General features: G+C 48.8%; 24 non-coding genes across 24 annotated transcripts; 14 read left to right on the forward strand and 10 right to left on the reverse strand.

Annotated features, from left to right (window-relative positions):
* The first annotated feature begins 815 nt into the window (after positions 1 to 815).
* Positions 816 to 901, forward strand: TRNAY-GUA (transfer RNA tyrosine (anticodon GUA)). The gene is given in 2 exon segments: positions 816 to 852; positions 866 to 901. It is a non-coding gene; the product is annotated as a tRNA-Tyr (tRNA).
* Positions 902 to 1,063: 162 nt separating this feature from the next.
* TRNAG-UCC (transfer RNA glycine (anticodon UCC)) lies at positions 1,064 to 1,135 on the reverse strand. Its single transcript has one exon. It is a non-coding gene; the product is annotated as a tRNA-Gly (tRNA).
* A 639-nt stretch (positions 1,136 to 1,774) lies between these two features.
* On the forward strand, positions 1,775 to 1,860 carry TRNAY-GUA (transfer RNA tyrosine (anticodon GUA)). Its single transcript is given in 2 exon segments — positions 1,775 to 1,811; positions 1,825 to 1,860. It is a non-coding gene; the product is annotated as a tRNA-Tyr (tRNA).
* Positions 1,861 to 2,721: 861 nt separating this feature from the next.
* TRNAY-GUA (transfer RNA tyrosine (anticodon GUA)) lies at positions 2,722 to 2,807 on the forward strand. The gene is given in 2 exon segments: positions 2,722 to 2,758; positions 2,772 to 2,807. It is a non-coding gene; the product is annotated as a tRNA-Tyr (tRNA).
* Positions 2,808 to 3,677: 870 nt separating this feature from the next.
* Positions 3,678 to 3,763, forward strand: TRNAY-GUA (transfer RNA tyrosine (anticodon GUA)). The gene is given in 2 exon segments: positions 3,678 to 3,714; positions 3,728 to 3,763. It is a non-coding gene; the product is annotated as a tRNA-Tyr (tRNA).
* Positions 3,764 to 3,926: 163 nt separating this feature from the next.
* Positions 3,927 to 3,998, reverse strand: TRNAG-UCC (transfer RNA glycine (anticodon UCC)). Its single transcript has one exon. It is a non-coding gene; the product is annotated as a tRNA-Gly (tRNA).
* A 627-nt stretch (positions 3,999 to 4,625) lies between these two features.
* On the forward strand, positions 4,626 to 4,711 carry TRNAY-GUA (transfer RNA tyrosine (anticodon GUA)). Its single transcript is given in 2 exon segments — positions 4,626 to 4,662; positions 4,676 to 4,711. It is a non-coding gene; the product is annotated as a tRNA-Tyr (tRNA).
* Positions 4,712 to 4,874: 163 nt separating this feature from the next.
* TRNAG-UCC (transfer RNA glycine (anticodon UCC)) lies at positions 4,875 to 4,946 on the reverse strand. Its single transcript has one exon. It is a non-coding gene; the product is annotated as a tRNA-Gly (tRNA).
* Positions 4,947 to 6,114: 1,168 nt separating this feature from the next.
* On the forward strand, positions 6,115 to 6,200 carry TRNAY-GUA (transfer RNA tyrosine (anticodon GUA)). Its single transcript is given in 2 exon segments — positions 6,115 to 6,151; positions 6,165 to 6,200. It is a non-coding gene; the product is annotated as a tRNA-Tyr (tRNA).
* A 163-nt stretch (positions 6,201 to 6,363) lies between these two features.
* TRNAG-UCC (transfer RNA glycine (anticodon UCC)) lies at positions 6,364 to 6,435 on the reverse strand. Its single transcript has one exon. It is a non-coding gene; the product is annotated as a tRNA-Gly (tRNA).
* A 627-nt stretch (positions 6,436 to 7,062) lies between these two features.
* TRNAY-GUA (transfer RNA tyrosine (anticodon GUA)) lies at positions 7,063 to 7,148 on the forward strand. Its single transcript is given in 2 exon segments — positions 7,063 to 7,099; positions 7,113 to 7,148. It is a non-coding gene; the product is annotated as a tRNA-Tyr (tRNA).
* A 163-nt stretch (positions 7,149 to 7,311) lies between these two features.
* Positions 7,312 to 7,383, reverse strand: TRNAG-UCC (transfer RNA glycine (anticodon UCC)). Its single transcript has one exon. It is a non-coding gene; the product is annotated as a tRNA-Gly (tRNA).
* A 638-nt stretch (positions 7,384 to 8,021) lies between these two features.
* Positions 8,022 to 8,107, forward strand: TRNAY-GUA (transfer RNA tyrosine (anticodon GUA)). Its single transcript is given in 2 exon segments — positions 8,022 to 8,058; positions 8,072 to 8,107. It is a non-coding gene; the product is annotated as a tRNA-Tyr (tRNA).
* Positions 8,108 to 8,270: 163 nt separating this feature from the next.
* On the reverse strand, positions 8,271 to 8,342 carry TRNAG-UCC (transfer RNA glycine (anticodon UCC)). Its single transcript has one exon. It is a non-coding gene; the product is annotated as a tRNA-Gly (tRNA).
* Positions 8,343 to 8,969: 627 nt separating this feature from the next.
* TRNAY-GUA (transfer RNA tyrosine (anticodon GUA)) lies at positions 8,970 to 9,055 on the forward strand. The gene is given in 2 exon segments: positions 8,970 to 9,006; positions 9,020 to 9,055. It is a non-coding gene; the product is annotated as a tRNA-Tyr (tRNA).
* An 861-nt stretch (positions 9,056 to 9,916) lies between these two features.
* On the forward strand, positions 9,917 to 10,002 carry TRNAY-GUA (transfer RNA tyrosine (anticodon GUA)). The gene is given in 2 exon segments: positions 9,917 to 9,953; positions 9,967 to 10,002. It is a non-coding gene; the product is annotated as a tRNA-Tyr (tRNA).
* An 875-nt stretch (positions 10,003 to 10,877) lies between these two features.
* Positions 10,878 to 10,963, forward strand: TRNAY-GUA (transfer RNA tyrosine (anticodon GUA)). The gene is given in 2 exon segments: positions 10,878 to 10,914; positions 10,928 to 10,963. It is a non-coding gene; the product is annotated as a tRNA-Tyr (tRNA).
* A 163-nt stretch (positions 10,964 to 11,126) lies between these two features.
* On the reverse strand, positions 11,127 to 11,198 carry TRNAG-UCC (transfer RNA glycine (anticodon UCC)). The gene has a single exon. It is a non-coding gene; the product is annotated as a tRNA-Gly (tRNA).
* A 627-nt stretch (positions 11,199 to 11,825) lies between these two features.
* On the forward strand, positions 11,826 to 11,911 carry TRNAY-GUA (transfer RNA tyrosine (anticodon GUA)). The gene is given in 2 exon segments: positions 11,826 to 11,862; positions 11,876 to 11,911. It is a non-coding gene; the product is annotated as a tRNA-Tyr (tRNA).
* A 163-nt stretch (positions 11,912 to 12,074) lies between these two features.
* TRNAG-UCC (transfer RNA glycine (anticodon UCC)) lies at positions 12,075 to 12,146 on the reverse strand. The gene has a single exon. It is a non-coding gene; the product is annotated as a tRNA-Gly (tRNA).
* A 639-nt stretch (positions 12,147 to 12,785) lies between these two features.
* TRNAY-GUA (transfer RNA tyrosine (anticodon GUA)) lies at positions 12,786 to 12,871 on the forward strand. Its single transcript is given in 2 exon segments — positions 12,786 to 12,822; positions 12,836 to 12,871. It is a non-coding gene; the product is annotated as a tRNA-Tyr (tRNA).
* A 163-nt stretch (positions 12,872 to 13,034) lies between these two features.
* On the reverse strand, positions 13,035 to 13,106 carry TRNAG-UCC (transfer RNA glycine (anticodon UCC)). Its single transcript has one exon. It is a non-coding gene; the product is annotated as a tRNA-Gly (tRNA).
* A 641-nt stretch (positions 13,107 to 13,747) lies between these two features.
* On the forward strand, positions 13,748 to 13,833 carry TRNAY-GUA (transfer RNA tyrosine (anticodon GUA)). Its single transcript is given in 2 exon segments — positions 13,748 to 13,784; positions 13,798 to 13,833. It is a non-coding gene; the product is annotated as a tRNA-Tyr (tRNA).
* Positions 13,834 to 13,996: 163 nt separating this feature from the next.
* Positions 13,997 to 14,068, reverse strand: TRNAG-UCC (transfer RNA glycine (anticodon UCC)). The gene has a single exon. It is a non-coding gene; the product is annotated as a tRNA-Gly (tRNA).
* Between the last annotated feature and the right edge of the window lie 492 nt (positions 14,069 to 14,560).

The raw sequence follows: 14,560 nt of genomic DNA on the forward strand, positions 1-14,560 counted from the left end.
AAAAAAAAAAGAAACCTTTCTTCTCCCATGGTCAAAGCTTGGTTTAGGCATGATAACATGACTGCGGTGTGACCCGAGTGCCAGAAGCCAGCAACCGTAGAGGGGGATTAGCTCAAATGGTAGAGCGCTCGCTTAGCATGCGAGAGGTAGCGGGATCGATGCCCGCATCCTCCAAAACTTCCACTTGGCACTACCTTCAAATGAAGGGCCAACTTCTTTTTAGTTGGCACTGACACAAAAACCTAGGAAGCAGCTGCACGCATATCTGGCTAAACCTTCGATAGCTCAGCTGGTAATGTGGCTTCTCGTAAGAGAGGTTTAAGCAGCAGCAGAGTGGCGCAGCGGGAGCGTGCTGGGCCCATAACCCAGAGGTCGATGGATCGAAACCATCCTCTGCTAGGCGCAGAGTTTTGTATTTTTCATGCTCCCAGGAAAAAGGTACCCCAAAAATTCACTGTCTCGTTCTTTCAGGCCACCCAAAGCCCAGCAAACTCCACTGTCCTTTATATTTAAGGCACCAAAAAATCCACACTTAAAAAAAAAAAAAAAAAGAAACCTTTCTTCTCCCATGGTCAAAGCTTGGTTTAGGCATGATAACATGACTGCGGTGTGACCCGAGTGCCAGAAGCCAGCAACCGTAGAGGGGGATTAGCTCAAATGGTAGAGCGCTCGCTTAGCATGCGAGAGGTAGCGGGATCGATGCCCGCATCCTCCAAAACTTCCACTTGGCACTACCTTCAAATGAAGGGCCAACTTCTTTTTAGTTGGCACTGACACAAAAACCTAGGAAGCAGCTGCACGCATATCTGGCTAAACCTTCGATAGCTCAGCTGGTAGAGCGGAGGACTGTAGTAGCTAGTTAGCAATCCTTAGGTCGCTGGTTCGATTCCGGCTCGAAGGATGCTTTTGAGTGTCCGATACCTTGCATGCTTCAACTTGGAGGCTCTCTTGCACAGACTTTGCAGCTGCATACCTCCTGGCCGCACTCTTTTTGAGCCTGACCGCACAACCATTGGCCTCTGGAGAGAGTGTTAACAAGAATACTTCAAAACAAGAGAAACAATGCGTTGGCCGGGAATCGAACCCGGGTCAACTGCTTGGAAGGCAGCTATGCTCACCACTATACCACCAACGCCATAGAATTCGCACCACTTCTCAATCGTGAAAATGCAACTCTCACCCCTAGTGTGACTAAAGCCAACTCTTCTGCTTCGTTAGTGGCTTGACAACAGTCAGACGGTAATGTGGCTTCTCGTAAGAGAGGTTTAAGCAGCAGCAGAGTGGCGCAGCGGGAGCGTGCTGGGCCCATAACCCAGAGGTCGATGGATCGAAACCATCCTCTGCTAGGCGCAGAGTTTTGTATTTTTCATGCTCCCAGGAAAAAGGTACCCCAAAAATTCACTGTCTCGTTCTTTCAGGCCACCCAAAGCCCAGCAAACTCCACTGTCCTTTATATTTAAGGCACCAAAAAATCCACACTTAAAAAAAAAAAAAAAAAAAAAAAAAAAAAGAAACCTTTCTTCTCCCATGGTCAAAGCTTGGTTTAGGCATGATAACATGACTGCGGTGTGACCCGAGTGCCAGAAGCCAGCAACCGTAGAGGGGGATTAGCTCAAATGGTAGAGCGCTCGCTTAGCATGCGAGAGGTAGCGGGATCGATGCCCGCATCCTCCAAAACTTCCACTTGGCACTACCTTCAAATGAAGGGCCAACTTCTTTTTAGTTGGCACTGACACAAAAACCTAGGAAGCAGCTGCACGCATATCTGGCTAAACCTTCGATAGCTCAGCTGGTAGAGCGGAGGACTGTAGTAGCTAGTTAGCAATCCTTAGGTCGCTGGTTCGATTCCGGCTCGAAGGATGCTTTTGAGTGTCCAATACCTTGCATGCTTCAACTTGGAGGCTCTCTTGCACAGACTTTGCAGCTGCATACCTCCTGGCCGCACTCTTTTTGAGCCTGACCGCACAACCATTGGCCTCTGGAGAGAGTGTTAACAAGAATACTTCAAAACAAGAGAAACAAGGCGTTGGCCGGGAATCGAACCCGGGTCAACTGCTTGGAAGGCAGCTATGCTCACCACTATACCACCAACGCCATAGAATTCGCACCACTTCTCAATCGTGAAAATGCAACTCTCACCCCTAGTGTGACTAAAGCCAACTCTTCTGCTTCGTTAGTGGCTTGACAACAGTCAGACGGTAATGTGGCTTCTCGTAAGAGAGGTTTAAGCAGCAGCAGAGTGGCGCAGCGGGAGCGTGCTGGGCCCATAACCCAGAGGTCGATGGATCGAAACCATCCTCTGCTAGGCGCAGAGTTTTGTATTTTTCATGCTCCCAGGAAAAAGGTACCCCAAAAATTCACTGTCTCGTTCTTTCAGGCCACCCAAAGCCCAGCAAACTCCACTGTCCTTTATATTTAAGGCACCAAAAAATCCACACTTAAAAAAAAAAAAAAAAAGAAACCTTTCTTCTCCCATGGTCAAAGCTTGGTTTAGGCATGATAACATGACTGCGGTGTGACCCGAGTGCCAGAAGCCAGCAACCGTAGAGGGGGATTAGCTCAAATGGTAGAGCGCTCGCTTAGCATGCGAGAGGTAGCGGGATCGATGCCCGCATCCTCCAAAACTTCCACTTGGCACTACCTTCAAATGAAGGGCCAACTTCTTTTTAGTTGGCACTGACACAAAAACCTAGGAAGCAGCTGCACGCATATCTGGCTAAACCTTCGATAGCTCAGCTGGTAGAGCGGAGGACTGTAGTAGCTAGTTAGCAATCCTTAGGTCGCTGGTTCGATTCCGGCTCGAAGGATGCTTTTGAGTGTCCGATAACCTTGCATGCTTCAACTTGGAGGCTCTCTTGCACAGACTTTGCAGCTGCATACCTCCTGGCCGCACTCTTTTTGAGCCTGACCGCACAACCATTGGCCTCTGGAGAGAGTGTTAACAAGAATACTTCAAAACAAGAGAAACAAGGCGTTGGCCGGGAATCGAACCCGGGTCAACTGCTTGGAAGGCAGCTATGCTCACCACTATACCACCAACGCCATAGAATTCGCACCACTTCTCAATCGTGAAAATGCAACTCTCACCCCTAGTGTGACTAAAGCCAACTCTTCTGCTTCGTTAGTGGCTTGACAACAGTCAGACGGTAATGTGGCTTCTCGTAAGAGAGGTTTAAGCAGCAGCAGAGTGGCGCAGCGGGAGCGTGCTGGGCCCATAACCCAGAGGTCGATGGATCGAAACCATCCTCTGCTAGGCGCAGAGTTTTGTATTTTTCATGCTCCCAGGAAAAAGGTACCCCAAAAATTCACTGTCTCGTTCTTTCAGGCCACCCAAAGCCCAGCAAACTCCACTGTCCTTTATATTTAAGGCACCAAAAAATCCACACTTAAAAAAAAAAAAAAAAAAAAAAAAAGAAACCTTTCTTCTCCCATGGTCAAAGCTTGGTTTAGGCATGATAACATGACTGCGGTGTGACCCGAGTGCCAGAAGCCAGCAACCGTAGAGGGGGATTAGCTCAAATGGTAGAGCGCTCGCTTAGCATGCGAGAGGTAGCGGGATCGATGCCCGCATCCTCCAAAACTTCCACTTGGCACTACCTTCAAATGAAGGGCCAACTTCTTTTTAGTTGGCACTGACACAAAAACCTAGGAAGCAGCTGCACGCATATCTGGCTAAACCTTCGATAGCTCAGCTGGTAGAGCGGAGGACTGTAGTAGCTAGTTAGCAATCCTTAGGTCGCTGGTTCGATTCCGGCTCGAAGGATGCTTTTGAGTGTCCGATAACCTTGCATGCTTCAACTTGGAGGCTCTCTTGCACAGACTTTGCAGCTGCATACCTCCTGGCCGCACTCTTTTTGAGCCTGACCGCACAACCATTGGCCTCTGGAGAGAGTGTTAACAAGAATACTTCAAAACAAGAGAAACAATGCGTTGGCCGGGAATCGAACCCGGGTCAACTGCTTGGAAGGCAGCTATGCTCACCACTATACCACCAACGCCATAGAATTCGCACCACTTCTCAATCGTGAAAATGCAACTCTCACCCCTAGTGTGACTAAAGCCAACTCTTCTGCTTCGTTAGTGGCTTGACAACAGTCAGACGGTAATGTGGCTTCTCGTAAGAGAGGTTTAAGCAGCAGCAGAGTGGCGCAGCGGGAGCGTGCTGGGCCCATAACCCAGAGGTCGATGGATCGAAACCATCCTCTGCTAGGCGCAGAGTTTTGTATTTTTCATGCTCCCAGGAAAAAGGTACCCCAAAAATTCACTGTCTCGTTCTTTCAGGCCACCCAAAGCCCAGCAAACTCCACTGTCCTTTATATTTAAGGCACCAAAAAATCCACACTTAAAAAAAAAAAAAAAAAGAAACCTTTCTTCTCCCATGGTCAAAGCTTGGTTTAGGCATGATAACATGACTGCGGTGTGACCCGAGTGCCAGAAGCCAGCAACCGTAGAGGGGGATTAGCTCAAATGGTAGAGCGCTCGCTTAGCATGCGAGAGGTAGCGGGATCGATGCCCGCATCCTCCAAAACTTCCACTTGGCACTACCTTCAAATGAAGGGCCAACTTCTTTTTAGTTGGCACTGACACAAAAACCTAGGAAGCAGCTGCACGCATATCTGGCTAAACCTTCGATAGCTCAGCTGGTAGAGCGGAGGACTGTAGTAGCTAGTTAGCAATCCTTAGGTCGCTGGTTCGATTCCGGCTCGAAGGATGCTTTTGAGTGTCCGATAACCTTGCATGCTTCAACTTGGAGGCTCTCTTGCACAGACTTTGCAGCTGCATACCTCCTGGCCGCACTCTTTTTGAGCCTGACCGCACAACCATTGGCCTCTGGAGAGAGTGTTAACAAGAATACTTCAAAACAAGAGAAACAATGCGTTGGCCGGGAATCGAACCCGGGTCAACTGCTTGGAAGGCAGCTATGCTCACCACTATACCACCAACGCCATAGAATTCGCACCACTTCTCAATCGTGAAAATGCAACTCTCACCCCTAGTGTGACTAAAGCCAACTCTTCTGCTTCGTTAGTGGCTTGACAACAGTCAGACGGTAATGTGGCTTCTCGTAAGAGAGGTTTAAGCAGCAGCAGAGTGGCGCAGCGGGAGCGTGCTGGGCCCATAACCCAGAGGTCGATGGATCGAAACCATCCTCTGCTAGGCGCAGAGTTTTGTATTTTTCATGCTCCCAGGAAAAAGGTACCCCAAAAATTCACTGTCTCGTTCTTTCAGGCCACCCAAAGCCCAGCAAACTCCACTGTCCTTTATATTTAAGGCACCAAAAAATCCACACTTAAAAAAAAAAAAAAAAAGAAACCTTTCTTCTCCCATGGTCAAAGCTTGGTTTAGGCATGATAACATGACTGCGGTGTGACCCGAGTGCCAGAAGCCAGCAACCGTAGAGGGGGATTAGCTCAAATGGTAGAGCGCTCGCTTAGCATGCGAGAGGTAGCGGGATCGATGCCCGCATCCTCCAAAACTTCCACTTGGCACTACCTTCAAATGAAGGGCCAACTTCTTTTTAGTTGGCACTGACACAAAAACCTAGGAAGCAGCTGCACGCATATCTGGCTAAACCTTCGATAGCTCAGCTGGTAATGTGGCTTCTCGTAAGAGAGGTTTAAGCAGCAGCAGAGTGGCGCAGCGGGAGCGTGCTGGGCCCATAACCCAGAGGTCGATGGATCGAAACCATCCTCTGCTAGGCGCAGAGTTTTGTATTTTTCATGCTCCCAGGAAAAAGGTACCCCAAAAATTCACTGTCTCGTTCTTTCAGGCCACCCAAAGCCCAGCAAACTCCACTGTCCTTTATATTTAAGGCACCAAAAAATCCACACTTAAAAAAAAAAAAAAAAAGAAACCTTTCTTCTCCCATGGTCAAAGCTTGGTTTAGGCATGATAACATGACTGCGGTGTGACCCGAGTGCCAGAAGCCAGCAACCGTAGAGGGGGATTAGCTCAAATGGTAGAGCGCTCGCTTAGCATGCGAGAGGTAGCGGGATCGATGCCCGCATCCTCCAAAACTTCCACTTGGCACTACCTTCAAATGAAGGGCCAACTTCTTTTTAGTTGGCACTGACACAAAAACCTAGGAAGCAGCTGCACGCATATCTGGCTAAACCTTCGATAGCTCAGCTGGTAGAGCGGAGGACTGTAGTAGCTAGTTAGCAATCCTTAGGTCGCTGGTTCGATTCCGGCTCGAAGGATGCTTTTGAGTGTCCGATAACCTTGCATGCTTCAACTTGGAGGCTCTCTTGCACAGACTTTGCAGCTGCATACCTCCTGGCCGCACTCTTTTTGAGCCTGACCGCACAACCATTGGCCTCTGGAGAGAGTGTTAACAAGAATACTTCAAAACAAGAGAAACAATGCGTTGGCCGGGAATCGAACCCGGGTCAACTGCTTGGAAGGCAGCTATGCTCACCACTATACCACCAACGCCATAGAATTCGCACCACTTCTCAATCGTGAAAATGCAACTCTCACCCCTAGTGTGACTAAAGCCAACTCTTCTGCTTCGTTAGTGGCTTGACAACAGTCAGACGGTAATGTGGCTTCTCGTAAGAGAGGTTTAAGCAGCAGCAGAGTGGCGCAGCGGGAGCGTGCTGGGCCCATAACCCAGAGGTCGATGGATCGAAACCATCCTCTGCTAGGCGCAGAGTTTTGTATTTTTCATGCTCCCAGGAAAAAGGTACCCCAAAAATTCACTGTCTCGTTCTTTCAGGCCACCCAAAGCCCAGCAAACTCCACTGTCCTTTATATTTAAGGCACCAAAAAATCCACACTTAAAAAAAAAAAAAAAAAGAAACCTTTCTTCTCCCATGGTCAAAGCTTGGTTTAGGCATGATAACATGACTGCGGTGTGACCCGAGTGCCAGAAGCCAGCAACCGTAGAGGGGGATTAGCTCAAATGGTAGAGCGCTCGCTTAGCATGCGAGAGGTAGCGGGATCGATGCCCGCATCCTCCAAAACTTCCACTTGGCACTACCTTCAAATGAAGGGCCAACTTCTTTTTAGTTGGCACTGACACAAAAACCTAGGAAGCAGCTGCACGCATATCTGGCTAAACCTTCGATAGCTCAGCTGGTAGAGCGGAGGACTGTAGTAGCTAGTTAGCAATCCTTAGGTCGCTGGTTCGATTCCGGCTCGAAGGATGCTTTTGAGTGTCCGATAACCTTGCATGCTTCAACTTGGAGGCTCTCTTGCACAGACTTTGCAGCTGCATACCTCCTGGCCGCACTCTTTTTGAGCCTGACCGCACAACCATTGGCCTCTGGAGAGAGTGTTAACAAGAATACTTCAAAACAAGAGAAACAATGCGTTGGCCGGGAATCGAACCCGGGTCAACTGCTTGGAAGGCAGCTATGCTCACCACTATACCACCAACGCCATAGAATTCGCACCACTTCTCAATCGTGAAAATGCAACTCTCACCCCTAGTGTGACTAAAGCCAACTCTTCTGCTTCGTTAGTGGCTTGACAACAGTCAGACGGTAATGTGGCTTCTCGTAAGAGAGGTTTAAGCAGCAGCAGAGTGGCGCAGCGGGAGCGTGCTGGGCCCATAACCCAGAGGTCGATGGATCGAAACCATCCTCTGCTAGGCGCAGAGTTTTGTATTTTTCATGCTCCCAGGAAAAAGGTACCCCAAAAATTCACTGTCTCGTTCTTTCAGGCCACCCAAAGCCCAGCAAACTCCACTGTCCTTTATATTTCAAGGCACCAAAAAATCCACACTTAAAAAAAAAAAAAAAAAAAAAAAAAAAGAAACCTTTCTTCTCCCATGGTCATAGCTTGGTTTAGGCATGATAACATGACTGCGGTGTGACCTGAGTGCCAGAAGCCAGCAACCGTAGAGGGGGATTAGCTCAAATGGTAGAGCGCTCGCTTAGCATGCGAGAGGTAGCGGGATCGATGCCCGCATCCTCCAAAACTTCCACTTGGCACTACCTTCAAATGAAGGGCCAACTTCTTTTTAGTTGGCACTGACACAAAAACCTAGGAAGCAGCTGCACGCATATCTGGCTAAACCTTCGATAGCTCAGCTGGTAGAGCGGAGGACTGTAGTAGCTAGTTAGCAATCCTTAGGTCGCTGGTTCGATTCCGGCTCGAAGGATGCTTTTGAGTGTCCGATAACCTTGCATGCTTCAACTTGGAGGCTCTCTTGCACAGACTTTGCAGCTGCATACCTCCTGGCCGCACTCTTTTTGAGCCTGACCGCACAACCATTGGCCTCTGGAGAGAGTGTTAACAAGAATACTTCAAAACAAGAGAAACAATGCGTTGGCCGGGAATCGAACCCGGGTCAACTGCTTGGAAGGCAGCTATGCTCACCACTATACCACCAACGCCATAGAATTCGCACCACTTCTCAATCGTGAAAATGCAACTCTCACCCCTAGTGTGACTAAAGCCAACTCTTCTGCTTCGTTAGTGGCTTGACAACAGTCAGACGGTAATGTGGCTTCTCGTAAGAGAGGTTTAAGCAGCAGCAGAGTGGCGCAGCGGGAGCGTGCTGGGCCCATAACCCAGAGGTCGATGGATCGAAACCATCCTCTGCTAGGCGCAGAGTTTTGTATTTTTCATGCTCCCAGGAAAAAGGTACCCCAAAAATTCACTGTCTCGTTCTTTCAGGCCACCCAAAGCCCAGCAAACTCCACTGTCCTTTATATTTAAGGCACCAAAAAATCCACACTTAAAAAAAAAAAAAAAAAGAAACCTTTCTTCTCCCATGGTCAAAGCTTGGTTTAGGCATGATAACATGACTGCGGTGTGACCCGAGTGCCAGAAGCCAGCAACCGTAGAGGGGGATTAGCTCAAATGGTAGAGCGCTCGCTTAGCATGCGAGAGGTAGCGGGATCGATGCCCGCATCCTCCAAAACTTCCACTTGGCACTACCTTCAAATGAAGGGCCAACTTCTTTTTAGTTGGCACTGACACAAAAACCTAGGAAGCAGCTGCACGCATATCTGGCTAAACCTTCGATAGCTCAGCTGGTAGAGCGGAGGACTGTAGTAGCTAGTTAGCAATCCTTAGGTCGCTGGTTCGATTCCGGCTCGAAGGATGCTTTTGAGTGTCCGATACCTTGCATGCTTCAACTTGGAGGCTCTCTTGCACAGACTTTGCAGCTGCATACCTCCTGGCCGCACTCTTTTTGAGCCTGACCGCACAACCATTGGCCTCTGGAGAGAGTGTTAACAAGAATACTTCAAAACAAGAGAAACAAGGCGTTGGCCGGGAATCGAACCCGGGTCAACTGCTTGGAAGGCAGCTATGCTCACCACTATACCACCAACGCCATAGAATTCGCACCACTTCTCAATCGTGAAAATGCAACTCTCACCCCTAGTGTGACTAAAGCCAACTCTTCTGCTTCGTTAGTGGCTTGACAACAGTCAGACGGTAATGTGGCTTCTCGTAAGAGAGGTTTAAGCAGCAGCAGAGTGGCGCAGCGGGAGCGTGCTGGGCCCATAACCCAGAGGTCGATGGATCGAAACCATCCTCTGCTAGGCGCAGAGTTTTGTATTTTTCATGCTCCCAGGAAAAAGGTACCCCAAAAATTCACTGTCTCGTTCTTTCAGGCCACCCAAAGCCCAGCAAACTCCACTGTCCTTTATATTTAAGGCACCAAAAAATCCACACTTAAAAAAAAAAAAAAAAAGAAACCTTTCTTCTCCCATGGTCAAAGCTTGGTTTAGGCATGATAACATGACTGCGGTGTGACCCGAGTGCCAGAAGCCAGCAACCGTAGAGGGGGATTAGCTCAAATGGTAGAGCGCTCGCTTAGCATGCGAGAGGTAGCGGGATCGATGCCCGCATCCTCCAAAACTTCCACTTGGCACTACCTTCAAATGAAGGGCCAACTTCTTTTTAGTTGGCACTGACACAAAAACCTAGGAAGCAGCTGCACGCATATCTGGCTAAACCTTCGATAGCTCAGCTGGTAGAGCGGAGGACTGTAGTAGCTAGTTAGCAATCCTTAGGTCGCTGGTTCGATTCCGGCTCGAAGGATGCTTTTGAGTGTCCGATAACCTTGCATGCTTCAACTTGGAGGCTCTCTTGCACAGACTTTGCAGCTGCATACCTCCTGGCCGCACTCTTTTTGAGCCTGACCGCACAACCATTGGCCTCTGGAGAGAGTGTTAACAAGAATACTTCAAAACAAGAGAAACAAGGCGTTGGCCGGGAATCGAACCCGGGTCAACTGCTTGGAAGGCAGCTATGCTCACCACTATACCACCAACGCCATAGAATTCGCACCACTTCTCAATCGTGAAAATGCAACTCTCACCCCTAGTGTGACTAAAGCCAACTCTTCTGCTTCGTTAGTGGCTTGACAACAGTCAGACGGTAATGTGGCTTCTCGTAAGAGAGGTTTAAGCAGCAGCAGAGTGGCGCAGCGGGAGCGTGCTGGGCCCATAACCCAGAGGTCGATGGATCGAAACCATCCTCTGCTAGGCGCAGAGTTTTGTATTTTTCATGCTCCCAGGAAAAAGGTACCCCAAAAATTCACTGTCTCGTTCTTTCAGGCCACCCAAAGCCCAGCAAACTCCACTGTCCTTTATATTTAAGGCACCAAAAAATCCACACTTAAAAAAAAAAAAAAAAAAAAAAAAAAAAAAGAAACCTTTCTTCTCCCATGGTCAAAGCTTGGTTTAGGCATGATAACATGACTGCGGTGTGACCCGAGTGCCAGAAGCCAGCAACCGTAGAGGGGGATTAGCTCAAATGGTAGAGCGCTCGCTTAGCATGCGAGAGGTAGCGGGATCGATGCCCGCATCCTCCAAAACTTCCACTTGGCACTACCTTCAAATGAAGGGCCAACTTCTTTTTAGTTGGCACTGACACAAAAACCTAGGAAGCAGCTGCACGCATATCTGGCTAAACCTTCGATAGCTCAGCTGGTAGAGCGGAGGACTGTAGTAGCTAGTTAGCAATCCTTAGGTCGCTGGTTCGATTCCGGCTCGAAGGATGCTTTTGAGTGTCCGATAACCTTGCATGCTTCAACTTGGAGGCTCTCTTGCACAGACTTTGCAGCTGCATACCTCCTGGCCGCACTCTTTTTGAGCCTGACCGCACAACCATTGGCCTCTGGAGAGAGTGTTAACAAGAATACTTCAAAACAAGAGAAACAATGCGTTGGCCGGGAATCGAACCCGGGTCAACTGCTTGGAAGGCAGCTATGCTCACCACTATACCACCAACGCCATAGAATTCGCACCACTTCTCAATCGTGAAAATGCAACTCTCACCCCTAGTGTGACTAAAGCCAACTCTTCTGCTTCGTTAGTGGCTTGACAACAGTCAGACGGTAATGTGGCTTCTCGTAAGAGAGGTTTAAGCAGCAGCAGAGTGGCGCAGCGGGAGCGTGCTGGGCCCATAACCCAGAGGTCGATGGATCGAAACCATCCTCTGCTAGGCGCAGAGTTTTGTATTTTTCATGCTCCCAGGAAAAAGGTACCCCAAAAATTCACTGTCTCGTTCTTTCAGGCCACCCAAAGCCCAGCAAACTCCACTGTCCTTTATATTTAAGGCACCAAAAAATCCACACTTAAAAAAAAAAAAAAAAAGAAACCTTTCTTCTCCCATGGTCAAAGCTTGGTTTAGGCATGATAACATGACTGCGGTGTGACCCGAGTGCCAGAAGCCAGCAACCGTAGAGGGGGATTAGCTCAAATGGTAGAGCGCTCGCTTAGCATGCGAGAGGTAGCGGGATCGATGCCCGCATCCTCCAAAACTTCCACTTGGCACTACCTTCAAATGAAGGGCCAACTTCTTTTTAGTTGGCACTGACACAAAAACCTAGGAAGCAGCTGCACGCATATCTGGCTAAACCTTCGATAGCTCAGCTGGTAGAGCGGAGGACTGTAGTAGCTAGTTAGCAATCCTTAGGTCGCTGGTTCGATTCCGGCTCGAAGGATGCTTTTGAGTGTCCGATAACCTTGCATGCTTCAACTTGGAGGCTCTCTTGCACAGACTTTGCAGCTGCATACCTCCTGGCCGCACTCTTTTTGAGCCTGACCGCACAACCATTGGCCTCTGGAGAGAGTGTTAACAAGAATACTTCAAAACAAGAGAAACAATGCGTTGGCCGGGAATCGAACCCGGGTCAACTGCTTGGAAGGCAGCTATGCTCACCACTATACCACCAACGCCATAGAATTCGCACCACTTCTCAATCGTGAAAATGCAACTCTCACCCCTAGTGTGACTAAAGCCAACTCTTCTGCTTCGTTAGTGGCTTGACAACAGTCAGACGGTAATGTGGCTTCTCGTAAGAGAGGTTTAAGCAGCAGCAGAGTGGCGCAGCGGGAGCGTGCTGGGCCCATAACCCAGAGGTCGATGGATCGAAACCATCCTCTGCTAGGCGCAGAGTTTTGTATTTTTCATGCTCCCAGGAAAAAGGTACCCCAAAAATTCACTGTCTCGTTCTTTCAGGCCACCCAAAGCCCAGCAAACTCCACTGTCCTTTATATTTCAAGGCACCAAAAAATCCACACTTAAAAAAAAAAAAAAAAAAAAAAAAAAAAGAAACCTTTCTTCTCCCATGGTCATAGCTTGGTTTAGGCATGATAACATGACTGCGGTGTGACCTGAGTGCCAGAAGCCAGCAACCGTAGAGGGGGATTAGCTCAAATGGTAGAGCGCTCGCTTAGCATGCGAGAGGTAGCGGGATCGATGCCCGCATCCTCCAAAACTTCCACTTGGCACTACCTTCAAATGAAGGGCCAACTTCTTTTTAGTTGGCACTGACACAAAAACCTAGGAAGCAGCTGCACGCATATCTGGCTAAACCTTCGATAGCTCAGCTGGTAGAGCGGAGGACTGTAGTAGCTAGTTAGCAATCCTTAGGTCGCTGGTTCGATTCCGGCTCGAAGGATGCTTTTGAGTGTCCGATAACCTTGCATGCTTCAACTTGGAGGCTCTCTTGCACAGACTTTGCAGCTGCATACCTCCTGGCCGCACTCTTTTTGAGCCTGACCGCACAACCATTGGCCTCTGGAGAGAGTGTTAACAAGAATACTTCAAAACAAGAGAAACAATGCGTTGGCCGGGAATCGAACCCGGGTCAACTGCTTGGAAGGCAGCTATGCTCACCACTATACCACCAACGCCATAGAATTCGCACCACTTCTCAATCGTGAAAATGCAACTCTCACCCCTAGTGTGACTAAAGCCAACTCTTCTGCTTCGTTAGTGGCTTGACAACAGTCAGACGGTAATGTGGCTTCTCGTAAGAGAGGTTTAAGCAGCAGCAGAGTGGCGCAGCGGGAGCGTGCTGGGCCCATAACCCAGAGGTCGATGGATCGAAACCATCCTCTGCTAGGCGCAGAGTTTTGTATTTTTCATGCTCCCAGGAAAAAGGTACCCCAAAAATTCACTGTCTCGTTCTTTCAGGCCACCCAAAGCCCAGCAAACTCCACTGTCCTTTATATTTAAGGCACCAAAAAATCCACACTTAAAAAAAAAAAAAAAAAAAAAAAAAAAAAAAGAAACCTTTCTTCTCCCATGGTCAAAGCTTGGTTTAGGCATGATAACATGACTGCGGTGTGACCCGAGTGCCAGAAGCCAGCAACCGTAGAGGGGGATTAGCTCAAATGGTAGAGCGCTCGCTTAGCATGCGAGAGGTAGCGGGATCGATGCCCGCATCCTCCAAAACTTCCACTTGGCACTACCTTCAAATGAAGGGCCAACTTCTTTTTAGTTGGCACTGACACAAAAACCTAGGAAGCAGCTGCACGCATATCTGGCTAAACCTTCGATAGCTCAGCTGGTAGAGCGGAGGACTGTAGTAGCTAGTTAGCAATCCTTAGGTCGCTGGTTCGATTCCGGCTCGAAGGATGCTTTTGAGTGTCCGATAACCTTGCATGCTTCAACTTGGAGGCTCTCTTGCACAGACTTTGCAGCTGCATACCTCCTGGCCGCACTCTTTTTGAGCCTGACCGCACAACCATTGGCCTCTGGAGAGAGTGTTAACAAGAATACTTCAAAACAAGAGAAACAATGCGTTGGCCGGGAATCGAACCCGGGTCAACTGCTTGGAAGGCAGCTATGCTCACCACTATACCACCAACGCCATAGAATTCGCACCACTTCTCAATCGTGAAAATGCAACTCTCACCCCTAGTGTGACTAAAGCCAACTCTTCTGCTTCGTTAGTGGCTTGACAACAGTCAGACGGTAATGTGGCTTCTCGTAAGAGAGGTTTAAGCAGCAGCAGAGTGGCGCAGCGGGAGCGTGCTGGGCCCATAACCCAGAGGTCGATGGATCGAAACCATCCTCTGCTAGGCGCAGAGTTTTGTATTTTTCATGCTCCCAGGAAAAAGGTACCCCAAAAATTCACTGTCTCGTTCTTTCAGGCCACCCAAAGCCCAGCAAACTCCACTGTCCTTTATATTTAAGGCACCAAAAAATCCACACTTAAAAAAAAAAAAAAAAAGAAACCTTTCTTCTCCCATGGTCAAAGCTTGGTTTAGGCATGATAACATGACTGCGGTGTGACCCGAGTGCCAGAAGCCAGCAACCGTAGAGGGGGATTAGCTCAAATGGTAGAGCGCTCGCTTAGCAT

The sequence above is a fragment of the Eleutherodactylus coqui genome, chromosome 1 (assembly GCF_035609145.1).
Source record: "Eleutherodactylus coqui strain aEleCoq1 chromosome 1, aEleCoq1.hap1, whole genome shotgun sequence".
Lineage (NCBI taxonomy): Eukaryota > Metazoa > Chordata > Amphibia > Anura > Eleutherodactylidae > Eleutherodactylus > Eleutherodactylus coqui.